Source organism: Lissotriton helveticus, chromosome 11 (genome assembly GCF_964261635.1).
Source record: "Lissotriton helveticus chromosome 11, aLisHel1.1, whole genome shotgun sequence".
NCBI classification, from domain to species: Eukaryota; Metazoa; Chordata; class Amphibia; order Caudata; family Salamandridae; genus Lissotriton; species Lissotriton helveticus.
Window position 1 is genome coordinate 420,744,416 of NC_136072.1, and position 18,329 is coordinate 420,762,744.

The following is an 18,329-nucleotide window of genomic DNA, read 5'->3' on the forward strand; positions in this document are numbered from 1 at the left end:
TACATATGGCCCCAAGTGAGGCCTGTCTTGCAACATGGTGCATCTTTTGCATCACTGCTGCATCGGTTTCATGTGGCACGGTTTTTTTACAGCATGACACATCTGCCTAAATGCATCAATTTGTAATTTTGTCGCCTCATAGCAAATCTTTTGCACCGCCGCTGCATCACAAAAGTGACGCACAGTGGCGCAAAAGAGGCATACACCTATCATAAATCTGTCCCTAGCATTTTAAATGATTAATTCAGGATGACGATAAGCTGTGGCCTATCCAGAGGTTTGTTTAAGGTGAGGCCTACTCAGGGTTGCAGATCAAAGTTACGCTTGTTGAAGAATACAGAGGAGATAATACATGTAAAGGCCTACCACTGAAGTAAGTGATGTCCACTTCATTGCGCCAGTCATCATAAATCTATCCCTAAGCTTCTTATCTTGTTAGAGATGAACCGCCATATGTATCATCAAACTATTTTGCATTTCCTAAATAGCGAATTTTAAGGAATAAATAGCGATTCTTTACCATTCCTAATTTGCGATGAGCAAATTGCTAATTGCAAATTACCCATTCATTTCCATGGGCCAGGAGGCCCATAGGAATGAAGGTGCAATTTGCGATTAGCAATTAGCTCATCGCAAATTAGGAATTTTTCCAAGGGTGCAGGGGTGTCTCAAGAACACCCTGCTGCACCCGTGAAAAAGAAATTTGGGGGCATATGGCGCACATAAATTTTAAAAACATTCCTTTACCTCAAAAACGATTTTCAAGTCATAATTTGAAAACACTGCCCACGGGGAAATGACTTAAAATGTCCTTAAGACACATGAAAGTTTTTTTTTAAAGCCTTTGCAACTTTTTTGGGTCACTTTTAACATGGCTATGTAACTCAAACAATCAAAATCTAAATTTACCATGCACAGGTGGGAGCATATTTACAAGGAATTTGCTCCACGGGGAAAGGTCTTTTAATTTAATATGGGAAAAATAACATCAGAGACACTGAAATACCTTATAAAGAAGCATACACCATTATGTCCTTGTCATAAATTTTAAAACCATTCCTTTTCCCCAAAAACGATTTTCAAGTCATAATTTGAAAACACTCCACAATGGGAAATGACTTAAAATGTCCTTAAGACACATGAAAGCGTTTATTGATTGCCTTTGCAGCATGTTTGGGTCACTTTTAACATGGCTATGTAACGCAAACATTCAAAATCTAAATTTGCCATGCACAGGTGGGAGCATATTTACAAGCAATTTGCTCCACAGGGAAAGGTCTTACATTAAAATGGGAAAAATAACATCAGAGACACTCAAATGCCTTATAAACAAGCATACACCATTATGTCCTTGTCATAAATTTTAAAACCATTCCTTTTCCTCAAAAACGATTTTCAAGTCATAATTTGAAAACACTCCACAGCTCCTATGCACAAAAACACCCTGTCAGTACTAATACTTCACATTTTCTCCAATTACAATTTCTCAAAGAAACAAAATCTATTTGTAAAACACTTGAGACAAAGCAACATTTGAAAAACACAACTTTCTTCATAATTTTCTCCTTAAAGCACACTATTCTCTATCTAAATTAAAGAAATCTTTTCTCACCTTAGCAAATACTTTATGAGTTTCAAAACAGTCTCAGAAACACACCAATTTGTCTTCAGCAGAGCAAAAGGTATGCACTCCAGAGTCTGCAGCTATCAAAAGCACAGAAATGCTGTAATTCTTCACACATATCTCTCATGTCACCCAATCAAAACTCTTCCCTCACTTTTTTCAAATCAAAACCCTTCCCCCCTCTGCCCTCTCTGCCTTTTTTGCATAGCAACCACCTCTTGGAAGACCTCTGGTGTTTGCAAGTTCACACAACAATGTTTCAATTGAACTCTGAACTCTCAGTGCACCTGCATATCCAGTGCATTCTTTCATTTAATGATTTTTTCTTGACCACTCAAAATACATCTTTCAAAGAACTCATCCATGCACCCTAACTTTCTGTTTTCAGCAATCAAAATCCACCAATCACTGTTACTGCTTCATTAACACAGAAACTCCACAGTTTTTTTCATTTTAAACTCTTATTTTTTCAACTGCCATTTCATTGCCACACTTCATCTGACTGCAGCAGAACTTTCTCTCACCATGTTTTCTGTCTGGATTGTTGGACATAGTTACATCTATTGGGCTCAGAGGTATGCTGAGAACAGAAATTTACCTAACCTCAATTTACAAGATGTGGAAATTAAGTGGTTTGGCCACAGAGGATTAAAATGTCACCAATTGATACCATTGGTGAAAACCTTTATGCATTTGCCAAAACCTGACCTGTTAATTGTGCACTGTGGAGGTAATGATTTGGGCACTTTGACTGGGGTAGGTCTGGAAATGCTTTTAAAGGACACCTTTGAGCAATTGATGGCACTTTTTCCTCAAACTGCCTTGGTATATTCAAATATATGCCAAAGACAGAAATGGAGGTGGTCAAACCAATTTTGTCCACAAATTGAGAAGTCGAGGAAGCATGTAAACAAATCTGTTTCAGCTTACATGAGAGACCATGGAATGGGCTCCATGTACAACAATAACTTGCGTTACTACATGCAAGATATCTACAGAGGAGATGGAGTTCACTTCTCAGATGAGGGCAACAGAATTTTCATTCTGAATTTAAGACTGTGCATTGGTACCTACTTATAAGTACCTAAATGTACCATAAACCCAAAAGCTCTTCTCAGAGCTACCCTACATCTGATCACTCACAATTATTATTTTTCTCTAACTTTTTTCACAAAGTACGCTCCCCGGGGCGCTACCCAGTACGCGAACTGGAAGCTAACCTCGCGACATTTTTAAAAAAAATGTTTTTTTTCGCACATATAAGCCTCCTCAGCCACCCTCAGAAAACCTAGGGGGTCAAGATAAGTCTACCGTGCCCCCTTCTACCCATTCTGAACATTATTTGCCCTCCATCTTGTATCTTAAGTCGACGAAACACAAAATGGTGGACTCCCGTAACGCTTCAGGTTCGCGTACCTGGGCGCTCGCCAGTTCGCGTACCGGGTCGCTCCCTGGGAAGCGCACCATCAAAAAAGGTGGGAAAGTAATTTACAGAAAAACGACTGGAGACACTCTCACCAAATATAGATTAGCTCATACTACATACCAATCCCTATCATTTTCACAAATTTGATTGAAATTCCATTTAGCCATTTAGCCTGTAGACCTCTCTAAATACCGTGAGGTAAATTACTTCTCAAAACACATCTGAAGTGTTGGAATTGACAACCAATGAAAATGTTACTTTCATTTTCTACTTTTATTACCTGACATTTGATTGGTTATATACCTGAATATATATAAAGGAAGAGAAGGAAACACAGCCATTTTCACTACTACTTCTTGTTGTACATTTCAATTGGATTTTCACTAATCACTTCAACTTCTTTGTAAAGGTAAGTTGTTATTTTTAAAACTGAAGTATATTGTGCACTATAAGTTAATATGGTAAACTTTTTCTGATAGTTATATACTATCCCTCTGTAGTAGTTATTGATTTAGATAGACTTCTCTGTTATAGTTATGGATGGAGTTAGGTTTCTCTTGTATAATTATGAAATTACTTACGTTAAATCACATACACTTTTTTATATTCCTACTTCCACTCTGATACTATACACTGCCCAAAGATAAATTCACTGATAAAAACTGCCTATCTAAAATTAATCCCAACAGTGCCCTATCTCTACTAATATATATTTTTTTTATCCAAATTTCAGGCAAAATGGAAGGCGAACACAAAGTTTCATTTCAAATTGTCCTGCAAGAGAGCAGCCAAGAAATAATTGATCCAAATTATATAGAATTTATGGATGAAACTTGGGACCAAGAACTACTGCAATGTGTGCAAGCAGTAGATGACCTCCTTCAAAATGAGGACATTTTACACCCTCAGAGATTACAAACTATGTTCAATGAAAATAATGACATTTCAGACAGTGAAATGTTAGAAAGTTTATTACATTTTGAAACACAATCACAATAATAAATAATTGCTTAAAAAATAAAGAAATTAAAAAATAATCAACAAAACCAACAATCAATTAACATACAGTATTTGAAAAGTCTATCATTCTTTTTTCCTTATAGTACGCTCCCCAGAACGCTTCCCGGTTCGCGAACCGGGCGCTCCCCACGCAAAAAAAAAAAAATATTTTTTTTTTTTGCCCTGCGGGGCCCTTTTTAAGCCTCCACATCAAACCTAGGGGGTCAGGGAGGATCTAATATGCCCCCTTATGGTCATTTCCCCCTTTGTTTTGGCCTCCTCTTGTCTCTCGATCCTACCGAGAGACAAGATGGCGGCCGCTCCGGACTGTTTAGAATGTTGACAGACACCGGAGAGCCAATCAGCTTCGCTTCGCGAAGTTCCGTTACGCGTCAAGTACGCGAACCGGAGCGCTGCCCAGAGCGCGCTTACAGATATATATCTTTTTTTGAACGTTAATTTCTCAAAATCCACTGGAGCACATATATTGAGACCTAGCAAAGGCACATCGGGCTAACAGTCCCTACAATTTTGCCAAGTTTCGTGCAAATCCATTCAGCCGTTCGGGCTAAAAGTGAGGCCAACCGCCCTATGGAAATTAACATTGGAAAAACACGTTTTGGGACCCCCCTTTTTTCTCGGCCCCCCCTTGACGAGCCCCCCCCAAATTTTCAGGGGCTGCTCAGAAACAAAATGTTCCATTTTCCTGAAAATTTCAGCCAATTCCGTCCACAAACGCCAAAGTTATTAGACATAGAATTTTCAAAAATCCCATAGGGAAAAAATCCTAACTATATATACCTACTGGCGACCGCCAGTAGGTAATATGTATATATATATATATGAAAAAAACATAGGTTTCATGGGTGTTATAGTTAGCTGGACAACATTTTTTGGGAGTGGCGCACCCAAAGTGTACCTACCACATGGCGGGTGCGTGTATTCTTGCCACCATTTTGGAAAAACCGTGAAGGATCCGCGTACAGTGTGCGACGGGTGCGTTTTTTTCAGTTACGTCATATAGGTATAATATTACGTGGTGTGCGCGATTGGTATGCGACCGGTACGCGACTCCTTCTCCCGTGTATTCGCGACACATGCACATTACGATAAGCTATGCTTGCGCGGTGGCGGGCCACGCGTGATGTCATATATGTGCTGGGGCTCGCTGGGTACGTGACTCGCGCAAACTTTTTCATATTCTAAAATGATATCTATGTGTCTTTAATATACATATTAGGGCAAGAGATAACCTAATGTATTCATAAAAATCATATATTTGCACTGGAAATAAACTTATATAATTTTTAAATATATTTTCGCGAAGTAGCATAGGGTGCGCTCTTCGTGAGCGCACAGTGCGCAAATCCCATGTGACCTAAAAAAAGGATTTGATTGGTTTATAACATTTCCCACTGTAACTATTGAAGGACCCCACCCATTTTAGTCATCCAGTTTAGAGCAAATCATGAGAAATATCTCTTCTGCATCAAGCGCTGGTTTTGCAATGTTTTTGGGTGTTTTTCTAATTATGTATTGGAAGAATAGCCAGTTCACAACCTCCTCATCATTCTTCGGATGAAGATATTTTGGAAGAAGATCGACCCAAGCAGAGGCCTGAGTTAGTGATCTGGAATTGTTTTTCCTTTACTGCTGGTCAAAAAATGGTAAATGCAACAAAAGTCACATGCTTGCTATGTGAGAGGGTCCTGTCACTAAGCAGTGAAAAAAAATACTCCTGCCGAATGGCGAACATGTACAAACATCTACGGACCATCCACCCACGCAATCTGGCATGAGAGGAGATGAGAAGTGCAGAACAAAATCCACCACCTGGCATTGCTAGCACCTCTAGAGCATCCACATCAACACCTCCAATGGGCATTCGTCCAGAATTTCAATTTGTCCCGCAGCACTGCACTAAGTGAAAAGCTGTCATCTTTTACGGTGAACAATCCGTGAATGCTGTTTGCGCAGCACAGCGCAATCATAAATGTTAATTTAAAAAAATAAAAAATTAGGGGAATGTTGTTTAATTCTAAAAGTTCCCTGTTTATTTTTTCCTTTTACTGTTTTCTTTTTAGGAAAACACCCCCAAAAAATACAAAAGTTTTAAAAAAAATACAAAAAAATTCAAAACAAAAAAAGAAGAAAGGAAAGTTCTTCTCAAAACTACCTTCTTTGGTTAAAAAAAAAGAACTATAATTGCATGATAATGTCTGAAAGTTTAGTCGAATATATGTGTAGGACCACGGCGATGAGGCCAATTTAATAAAATTATTGTTCACTTCTTGAATTTGGCTAAATTCATGATATTGATGGCCTTCGCCTAGTTTTGTTTTGTATCAAGTATATGTCTTGCAAATTTATTGTAAAGGTTTCTTAGGGTGTGTATGGTAGAAGTGCTAGTATGATAGAATGACTGAGGAGGTGAATCTGCTAGAATGAATGGAGTATGGAGAATGCACACAAATGAAATCAGTATGTCAGTAAAACAGATGGATGTATGTGAGGGTAATTGATAGTTTTGATTTTATTGGTTCAACAATTTGAGCTTTATGATGTTTGTATTTTTGAGGAACTGTTAATGTAACATTTAAAAAGATTCTTTTTGATTAAATCCAGTAAGAAAAGGTGATTGGTGTGACATTTTTTTGTTCAATGCACTACGTTTAGTTTTGAAAACTGAGTACCAGTACTGGCGCTCTCTTTGTTACTTGAATGTATGTGTAGAGCATGATTGACTGAAAAATGCATTAGTAGTGTATGGTGAAATTATAGGGGCAAATCTATGAGGAAGTGCTGCAGTGTGACACTGCAAGCCCTTTAGCTGCATCGCGCTGCAGCACTTTAGAAGCACAGGCATGTGACATATTTACATGAATATGTCGCAACTCTGTTCTTCACTCTGCACTGGGACGCAAACTGCAGCCATGCGCTGATGCAGGCACCCTTGCACTATTGTGCAAGGATGTCTGTGTAGTGGGGAGATTGTTTTTGTGCATGAAGGGACACCTTCCTGCACAAAAACACTCACTAAAGGCATTTTCCTCTTTCAATATGTGCTGGGGAATGCAGTTATGCCACCCCTAGGATGGTACAGCATTCACACATATCTCCAGAGTTACGATTTCTCGTAAACCTTGAGATGTGTCTTGTTCCATGGTATTGTGTGGGAATATACACAGCAACACTCATGGAACGCCCCTTCAACGCAAAATGCTGCATTTGAATGGGCCGTATTTACAAGGAGAGGAAAAGCCACGCAGGGTGGCTTTTCTTCTCCTTGTAAATATGGGGGTGTAGCCAGCGCCAACACTACGTCACAAAAAGTGACGTACTGTTGGCGCTGGGGCCTTGTAAATCTACCCCATAAGTGCTTAGGTATTGGCGGAGTGATACAATAACAACTTAGTGCTGGATGGGTGATTGAGGAAGTGCATGAGACTAACAGGGCGTATCCCAGGCTGCATGGGTACTACTTCGGTATTTAGTGGAGTGTACCAATAGTATGTATGTGCTTAGAGGTTTGTAGTGATTGTGCACAAAATATTGTATGTGTTCTTGTGTTGGTGCTTAAATCATTCTATAGGAACATCACTAGTAATAGCAATGATGACAGTGCTGCAAACAGAGCGCATAGTTAATTTATAAGTGCTTCAGTATTGGCGGAGTAATAGGGTAAGTACATAGTGGTGGATAAGTGGTTAAAGAAGTGCATGGGACAGACTGGATGATTCCTAGACTGCATAGGTACTAACTGTGTATTTAGAAGAGTGTATCAATAGTATTTAGCTAGTTAGAGGTCTGCATGGATAGTGCACAGAATATTATAGCTGTACTTGTGTTAGTGGATAGGCCATTCCATAGCTTTATAACTAGTAACTACAATAATTAAAGTACTGCAAACAGAGTGGTTAGTGAATTTATAAGTGCTTAGGTACTGGTAGAGTAATAGGATAAGTAGATATTGCTGCATGGCTGATTTGAAAAGTGCATAGGAATGACAGGATGATTTCTACATTGCATGGGTACTAACTGGGTATTTACAAGAGTGTATCAATAATATGTAGCTGGTTAGCTGGTTAGAAGTCTACATGTATAGTGCACAGAATATTGTAGCTGTACTAGTGTTACTGGCTAGGCTATTCCTTAACTACATGAGTAGTAACTGTAATGATTGCAGTGCTGCAATCAGAATTTATCCTCAATTTATAAGTGATTAGGTATTGGTGGAATGATAACATAAGTAGATAGTCCTAAATTGGTGATTGGAGAACTGCATGAGATTGATAGAAAGATTTGTAGGGTATATGGGTACTACTTGGGTATTTAGTGCAGTATAGCAATAGTATATTTGTAGTTAGACGTCTACATACATTATGCACAGAATATTGTAGGTATATTTGTCTTAGTAGCTAGGCCGTTCCATAACTACATGACTAATACGTGGAATAATTACAGTGCAACAAACAGGATGTCTGGTGAATTTGTAAGTGGATAGATATTGTTAAAGTGATTAAATAAGTACATAGTGCTGGATGGGTGATTAGAGACTGAGAAGAGAATTCCTAGGCAACATTGGTAGTACCTTAGTATTTACTAGACTGTACCAATAGTGTGTATGTGGTTAGAGGTCTGCGTGCATAGTGTGTAGAATGGTGTATGCATACTTCACTTAATACCTAGGACATTACATAAGTACATCTCTAAATATTGGAAAGATTACAGTGCTGCAAACAGATTGCAAGGTGGTTTTATAAGTGCTTAGGTATTGGTGGAGTAATAGGATAAGTAGACAGTGCTGAATGAGTGATTGGAAAAGTAAATGGCACAGACAGGAGGATTACTAGGGTAGTAATCTACTAAGTAGCTGGTTAGAGGTTCATATAGATACTGCACTGCTGAATGTAGTAGTACCTGGATAGTGTTTGGATTACTTAATCTTACCTTTACAGTAGTGGATAACAAAATATTCAAAATATTTTTTGCAGTTGTTTTTTATAATTTACATTTTAAAAAATGTCAAACTTTAGAACTATGATCTGTAAACGAGAAGAAAAAATACAGTTATAATGTATAATATTATAATTTTATAAACACATCATAATTTAAGCATAATATAAAATATTTAGTTTGCAGTTTTTGCTGTTCTCAGAATGTATTGAATTTCACTATAAATAGTAATTTCAATGTTACTCATCACATAACACCGGGCAAAAAAACCTATCAATAAGATTGTTTAAAAAAAAAAAAATCTGTGTCAAAAAATATTTTCAATATAGTCAACTATCTCTGCACATTCCAGAAAAACAACATCCTCAATAACATAGTATATAATACAAATCTCACATATATAAAATGCTTCTTTCTAAGAGAATTTTGGGACATATTATCAAGGACCGGTGTTAAAATTATCGCCGTTTTATCGGCAGGAAACTAAGGGCCAGATGTAGGTAAATCTCATTTACCGATTCATAAATACCGAATTTTACCGATTCGGTATTTATGAATCGGTAAATGAGATTTAGGTAAAAAATCTGTATTTTTTACCGAATCGGTAAGATTCTGTATTTACCGATTCGGTAAATACCGAATCGGTATTTGCAATTGAATCCTATGGGTCTTGAAACCCATAGGCTTCAATAGCAAATATCGATTCGGTATTTACCGAATCGGTAAAAATACCGTATTGCTAAGGGGGACAGGGTGTAACTTTGACACCCTGTTGCACCCCTGTAACTGGCTTGTGCGCCATGTGGCACACATACATGCCCTTAGGGCATGTCTGTGAGCCACATGGCACAGGTGTACATGCACAGATGTGCATGTACACAAGAATTCGTAATTTACCATGCAATTGTATTGCATGGTAAATACCGAATTCTAAAGGCCCTGTAGCACTGTTAGAAGTGCTACCTACATCTCAAAATACATATTTGGTAATTTTACCGAATGGTAAATTTACCGAATCTGTAAAATTTACAGAATCGGTAAATTTACCGATTCTGTAATTTTACCGATTCGGTAAAATTACCGAATATGTACGTTTTTAGCCCCTACATCCCCATAGCCCAATACCGGTTGGAAACGGCCGAAAATCGGTATTTTCGGCCGTTTCCGACCGGTATTGGGCTACCTACATCTGGCCCCAAGTCCAAAAAGATTTCCAATTTCTATTCCTTAATTTTCCAATACTGCAAAGCATATACATTAGAAATTCCTGAGCATCTTGTTTGACTGTCTGTGTAAATTGTGTAGAACCAGAACATATATCCAGAAGATTTCGAATATCAGAAACACTTTGCATTTTACTTTTATAAGTTCTCAATTTTTCATAAATACAATGCAACAATGAACAACATCTTTTTTCTCAATTCTCCATAATTTGCTGTTGCAGACTTTCTAGAAAAAAACAACATTTACGTATACATTAGCATAGCAGTTGACACCTGAACTATTTTCTAACTGATACCGACAATCTCTTCAATAGTTTCCTTTTTCTTTTTGCTTGCAATCTCAACATTAGCTTTTTTCCTTCTCTTTAACTTTACTACAGATATTCTCATATCTTCTTTTTCGACCCACTACACGCTTTTCATATACAGTACATTCACCTAAATTGGGAGCATACAATCTTCTTAACCGATTATACTCTCTTACACAATTTGCATCTGCACTAATCTTTCTCCCATCAAAATCAACCAAATGCAATCCGGATAAAGTTCTGATTCTGGACAAAGCAACATATGCCATACCCTCTTTATATACAGGACTTACATTGTTTACCAAAGTACTGTCTACACTTAATCCTTGAGATTTATGAATAGTCACCCCATATGCCAGAGAAAGAGGAAACTGTTTCCTACGAACATACAAATCTTTAACAACAAACAACGAACCCAACAACGATCAATTTGTTTTACTTCTTCAATTTGATCAAATGTGATTGTCAAAAGTTCAATTCTATCTCGATTTTGATAATTTACAAAATCAACAACTTTACCCATTGCTCCATTTACTAAACAGAGGGGGACCTCTACTGTAGCCTACGGGCTTTACCGCTGTGGCTTTCCGCTGTGCTGCCAGGACTTTAGCTGGGACTCCAGCCTCCCTTGTCTTCCCCGCTGCCCCCGTCGCCGCTGACCACTCGCGGCTGCCGAGAGGGGCCAGGAGAGGACAAACTACATTACCCAGCATCCCCGGAGTTGCGGGGACGCCGCCTGCCACCAGGGACTTCCGCCGGAGGCGTACTTCAGAGCGCCCTTCCCTCCGCGTCGCGGGACGCGCGCGGGCGGAGCCCGGGCAGAGGGTGGGCCGTCTAAGGCCGTCCAAGGACGACCAGGGACGGGACGGGCCACGTCCTTAACATCATGGGTAAGAGAAAATTGGTTACTCCTGTGACGGAAGAAGCTAAGGCTAAGGTTCCAAAATATACGACTAGTATTATTACTTATCTGACCTCTAAAGTGGACGAACTATCATCTCAGATAGCTGTTTCCGAACGTGCACTGGGTTTGGAATCCCCTTCTGGAAGCTTTAGCACTACGATCTCTTCGCCCATCAGTTGTGTACCACTGGAGCCGAGGGTCATAATCGAATCATGCCGGTCAAACTTGGCACAGATACCAATTGTCCTGCCTTCCCCAGAACTTCCTGTCATTGTAATACCACCTACCACTGATGCTATGGGTGTTAAAGAAAACACGGTCAACATCCATTCTGGGGGTCAGCAGGCTTCCTATGTCACCGAAGAGGGTCTCACGAAACTCTTGGAAAAACTTTTTACTGAGAGGCTAGAAACCGTTTTAATTCAAATTGCAACAGACATTACTGAGACTTTGAAGGACTGTGTCAATAACTTGCTGAACAAATGTGAACGCATTAACAATTTTCTGATTAGCCCGGCTTTGGTCTCAGCTCCTATAGAAATTGACCCGCCAATTAACTCAGTAAATAATATACCGGCTGAAAACACTGTGCCAGCAAGAGGGAAAGTTGTAAATAGTAGATATACACCCTTGCCCCTAGCAGTGCCTAACCGTGTTCTTTTAGATAAGCCTATACTGGAAAAGCCATTAGGTCCTATGGGAGACCAGAGGGTCAGGGTGCCTCCAGTGCACCTACCCCCTGATGCAACACCTTACGTGGCTGTACTTGTTAATGTACCCAAATTAAATGCGGGAGAGGTAGAACATCACGAAACACTGCATAACCTCATGGAAAAATGGTGCAATGCAAATTGCACGGGGGAAAGTAACATCGCAGCAAATATATTGATGTGCAGAAGGGTTAACTGGGTTGGCAAAACAAAGAAATATGTGGCTGGCGATTGTGTCATAGTTAATTTTAAATCGCGTGATGTCATAAGCCGCCTTTTTTGGGATGCTTCCCCTTTGGACCCTTTAGGCAAGGGTGTGCGTGCCATGCCGCTGGTTTTTTTTTACCCTCCTGCATTCAGGACAACTGGAGGTACCTATGGCAGGCCCCTGCTAAACAATAACTTTGGGTCTCATGATAAACAAAATTTCCCTCTGCAAGGGAATGAATGGGTGACTAAGAAGGCTAGGGGAGGTGATGTAGCCACACCTGCCATGAATACACACCCAGATAACCTGCCTCTTTTAAATAGATTTGCGGCTCTTGCCAATCAGGATGCTATGGATTGACTAGTGCCCAAGCTAACAAACCAGCCAGCCAATGTCCAGGATGATCCCACTAACATCCCTAGCCCCTGTAATACTGCTAACATCCCCACCCCCTGTAATGTGGTATTTAATGAAGGGGAGGTGACAACAGAGGGAGGCAATAGAACAGCTAAGATTCTGTCCTGGAACATTGCGGGCTTACGTGCTAAACAAAATGATCCAATCTGGCTGGGTAAGTTGAAAGAATACGATATAGTAGCCATGCAGGAAACATGGGCTAGGGATAACTCATTTTGGCTGGATGGTTACTCTTCATTTTTTGTCAAAGCACAGTGTTCTGTGGTGGGAAGGGACATTGGTGGCTTGATGTTCTTGGTATCTCTCAATATTGCTGGGAGTGTGAGGGAAATTACAAGCGGCTCACACTATTTTCAACTGCTAGAGTTGCGTCACGTAGATAAAAATAAAACACTTTTTATTAACTGCTATAATTCCTCGCAGGGTGGTCCCCAAAATTTTGTTTTAGAAAGTTTAAATTTATTTGTAAACAATTATATGTCAAAACAAACCACTTTTGTTCAAATCATTTTAATGGGTGATTTTAATGTTCACTTATGTGAATCACAATGCCAGATCAAAGACTTCCATGGGCCTGACCTCACGACCCCTCCCCACTTTGAGCATAGCCTGAAGGGTTCAGCTATGGAACAGTTGTTATCTTCTAACGATCTGTACGAACCTAGCTTTGTTGACTCAAAGGATCGGGTGGTTACTTATAATGCAAGGGGTAGTGAATCCATCATTGATTATATTTTCATGTCCCCAGGGCTCCTTCATTATGTCTATTTCTATAACGCCATTGAAAGTGGTTTTAGCGACCACAACCCAGTGTGTTTAATGCTGGATGGTTCGCTTGGTTTGTTGAAGGGGGCTTTGCAGGTTACTTCTGTGAAACACGTTAAGAGCAAAGATCAAGGGCGGCGACTAAAATGGTGCAAAGTTTGCCCAGAAGATTTTATGTATTTTATTGAACATGAAATGGTGGAGGAATTACAGACTTGCAGGGACCCTACTAGGGGGGATAAAGAGATCATTACCGCCTTTGAAGCTATCTGTTCGAAGGTGGAGAAAGAGCTTATACTTGGTCCAAAAAGGGGACCGGCTCCAGTTATCGGGTGGTTCGACCATTCTTGCTCAAAAGCCCACTCTGCACTAATAGCAGCATTAAAACATTCACCTAGAAATAAGCTAGTGATAGCTCAACTAAGGAAAAAATATGCTGAGGCGGTAAAAACACGCAAAAAAGCTGTAAAAGAAGAAGCCTGGGATGCTTTAATGGATTCCACCACCTTAAAACACAGCTCTAAATTTTGGTCTATAATAAATAACCCCATATTTGCTAAAACACGTAACACTGACCTTGAGGCAAATATACCTGAGTCAGATTGGCTTAATCATTTTTCAGTTATCTATGGGAGCAATCAAGTGTATGAAACATTCTGTATACCTTGCTATTCTAACATGCAACCCATTGTAGATTTTACTGAAAATGAGGTCAAGGTCGCGATAATTGGGTCCGCTAAGAATAAAGCTCCGGGACCCGATGGGGTTCCTTTGGACTTATATAAATCAAACCCAGAGCTGTGGACAACGGTACTAACGAATGTTTACAATAAAGTACTTAAAGGGGGTTTCCCCAATACCTGGGCATGTTCAATAATCGTACCAATTTTTAAAAAAGGAGCAAGAAATGACCCTAAATGTTACCGCCCTATATCTTTGCTGGATTCCTCCATGAAGATCCTGGGTAAAGTACTACTGGTGAAAATTAACAAATGGACTTTAGAGAATAATATTTTGTCCAATGCCCAGTATGGTTTTCGGTCAGGTAGAGGGACAGAGGACCAATGTCTGAATTTGAACATGATAATTTCTAAATACACTAAGGCTAAAAAAGGGACACTTTTTGTTGCTTACATGGATTTGTCAACAGCGTTTGATCTAGTGAATAGAGCCAAGTTGTGGGGTATGTTGTTACAAATGGGATTGGACCCTCCTCTGGTCCACTTCTTGGCTGAACTCCACAAGGATCTAAAGGCTTCCATCAGAATGGACCAAGAGGGACATCGTACAGCGTGGTTTAAATCAGGCAGGGGTGTGCGACAGGGTTGCATCCTTGCCCCTATGCTGTTCACTTTGTATATAAATTCTCTGGAAAAAAATCTCTTGGCTGCATCTGTGGACACTCCGCGTGCAGGGGACACTCACATCCCAGTGCTCCTGTACGCGGATGATGCTGCCTTAATAGCTAGGACACATCTGGGCCTCCAGAGACTTCTTAATGCATTTAGTGATTTCATGTCCTCTCTTGACCTGGTGGTTAATAACGCGAAATCCCATGTTATGGCTTTTGGGGCAGCTAAAAATAATACGAAATCTTTTTACTGTAAAGGGGAAGTGATTAGTAATGTTAAAGTTTTCACTTACCTCGGAGTAATTTTTGACACTAGGGGTAGCTGGATCCCCCAGATATTAGCAAAGACTAAAGCAGTGAGGAGCTCGGTTAATGCCATCCTGAGCTTTTCTAGGAGATTAGGGGGGAAACCAAGTGGTGCACTTCTAGCCTTGTATAGGGCAAAATCATTGGCTATAGCTAGGTACGGAGCTGGATTATGGGGTTACGTAAAAACTGAAAACATCCAAACGGAGGTTAATAAGTTTTTCTGTTCTATATTAGGACTCCCCTTCTCAACAGCCACTTTTTCTGTCCATCAGGAGCTCGGTGTAGGATACATTAGTGATATCCTCTCTATGTCACCTATACTTCTGTGGATAAGAGTGTGGACCAATAACAACTTAGGTCTCAACCACAAAATTCTAACGGACTGTTTAAAATTGGATAAGTTTAAAGATATCGCTTGGCTGGCATACATTAAAAAGTGCTCGGCAGAACTTGGACGCCCGGAGATTTTCTCCTCCCCGCTTGACCTAAAAAAAGCAGACCTAGCTTGGGTCAAGGAAAATTTTTACAAACTTAAATCCTTGGAGAGAGAACAACTCCAGTTAACAAAAGCCACGGTCAGAGCACATTATATGACAATCACCTGTATTGCCATCCAACCGTATCTTGCCCTAGTCAACATTCCGTTCCACAGATGGCTTCTGGTTAAGTTTAGATTTAACCAGATTTATTTGGTACTCTGTGGCAGACAGGGATGGTTCAAGCTTGAGGATGCACCTGTATGTGAATGCGACAACTTTTCCATACAAGACAATATGCACCTTATGTTATTCTGCCCTTTTTATCATGTTCCCAGACAAAAGTACTTGTTACCCTTGTTGAGGGGGAAAGCGTTTACGCAAGCAAAACCCGCTCTCCTGTTTTTACAAATGCTTGATTCGCCCTTGGTAATGTTCGGTGTGGCAAATTATCTTGTTGCCGCCGTTCGAATCAGGAGGAGGAAAGTATAAGCTGAAGTGTGGGGATTGAGATGAATTTGGTATTTCTTGCTTTTTTGCACATGATGAGTCTTTTAATCTGACTTTTTAAATGTTTTAATTTGTATTGTATCATATGAAATTTTTATAACATGTACTTGGAATGATTTTTAACTGTTGTAGCATGCTTTTATGATTTTTAACAAAATCGAATAAAGTGGTTTTGACTTGACTACTAAACATTTTATACATCTAAATTACGCCGTAAAGCAGTTTACACATACATATAAATTATTTTCTAAACCAGCAGTTTTAGATATAGATTTTTCTAAAGAATCCAATTTTGTTTTCAATTTTTCCGTCAAAATAATAGTGATTCTTTCATGCTCTATTTTATCAATGGCATCCATTTTTACTATTTGTTCATTTTCCAGCTTTAAAAGTTCTTCATTGAATGTAGAATTCTCTCGCAGTGTTAGCATGAGGCAGATTATCAATTTATTTTCAGCAATTTCTTTGCATATTTTTTCAGGAACTATATTTTCATTTGGCAACACGTTCGTAAGTAGTTGAATTTGCAAAGCTTGTTTGTCATGTTCTATCAGTACTCCAATTCTTATATCTTGAAGAATAGTTCCATAATCAACATCATTTGCCTGTTGCATATTTTTAATGAGTTCTTTGTATCAAAATATGACCAAATGTTAACGTTTCCAACACTTCCCAAAGACTTTTTGGTGTCTTCATGAACAAGCGTTTTAAATACTGGTTGTCCTTTTACGGGAGTGAGTTGCAGTAGATCTCCAAAAACTATCACATGTTTTTCTCCAAATAAGACATCGTATTCTGTTTTTAGAATTTGCTTCAATCTTAAATGCACAAAGGCAAGTATTACGTTTGAGACCATGCTCACCGAATCAATAATCAGAAGTTTCATCTTCTTTAGCACTATTGAAACTTCATAACAAGCTTCTACAGATAGCTCGTGATATTCCAATTTGTTTTCATGTTCTGCATGTAGCATTAGTAAACAATATAATGTAATTCCTTCAATGTTGTCTGCATGCTGTACATCAATTGTTCTTTTTGCATTTGTTACCCTGAGTGGAACGAGTATGCTCAGATGTGAGTCCCGTGCTCTCCATGCTACTGGAGTCAAGCTATCCTGGCTGATGAGGACTGAAAGCCCGAAACCGGTCCTAGAATGCTTGTTTGTAGTCCAGGGAGGACCTGGACTGGCAGTTCAGGCTTGACTGTTCCCATTGGGTGCCGCGCAAGACTGATTTGCATATGGCTGGGTCCAAACTGGAATGGCATGGTGAGCAAAAACAAATGATGGATTTAGGCCCAGATCTCTGTACTGGGGTAAATGTATGACATTATTCTGCATTCTGTCCGTCAATTGTTCTTTTGCATTTGTCACCCCGAGTGGGACAGGAATGCTTAGACGTGAGTCCTGTGCTCTCCATGCCACTGGAGTTAAGCTATCCTGGCTGATGAGGGCTGAAAGCCCGAAACTGGCCCAGGATGCTTGTTTCCAGTCCAGGGAGGACCTGGCCTGGCAGTTCAGGCTGGACTGTTCCCATTAGGTGCAGAGCCAAGACTGATTTGCATATGGCTGGTCCCAAACTGGAATGGCATGGTGAGCAAAAAAACGATGGATTTAGGCCCAGATCTCTGTACTGGGGTGAATGTATGACATTGTTCTGCATTCTGTCCATCAATTGTTCTTTTTGCGCCAATCCATTTGGAGCAGTTACAATACAAGACTAATGTGAGTCAGTTGTTTTCTGTAGATAACTGGTCAATGCTTTAATTAAGAAACTTTTTCCTGTACCAGCTTGACCACTGACATACATTCGAAAAGGTTGAAATAATGTGCATGAGCATTCTTTCTTTCATGAAGAAAACCATGGTCGATCTGTTGTCTCACTTGCTGATATATTACTTTCTGTTCAACATTGAGTTGTTCTTCCAAGTTTCCTAAGTCCATAATATCTTCTTGAGCTTGATTCATTGCTGTTTCAACTTCATTCATGGCGATTGCCACTTCATTTTCAAGAATTGGTTGTCCTAGTGGATCTTGACTCAGTGGAGCAGAACTTTGACTATCTTGAGAACTGTCTCTGGCAATCTCAGCTGCAATAGTAGCTTCTTGATCAATTTCTTCATTCAATATTTTTAGATAATTTCT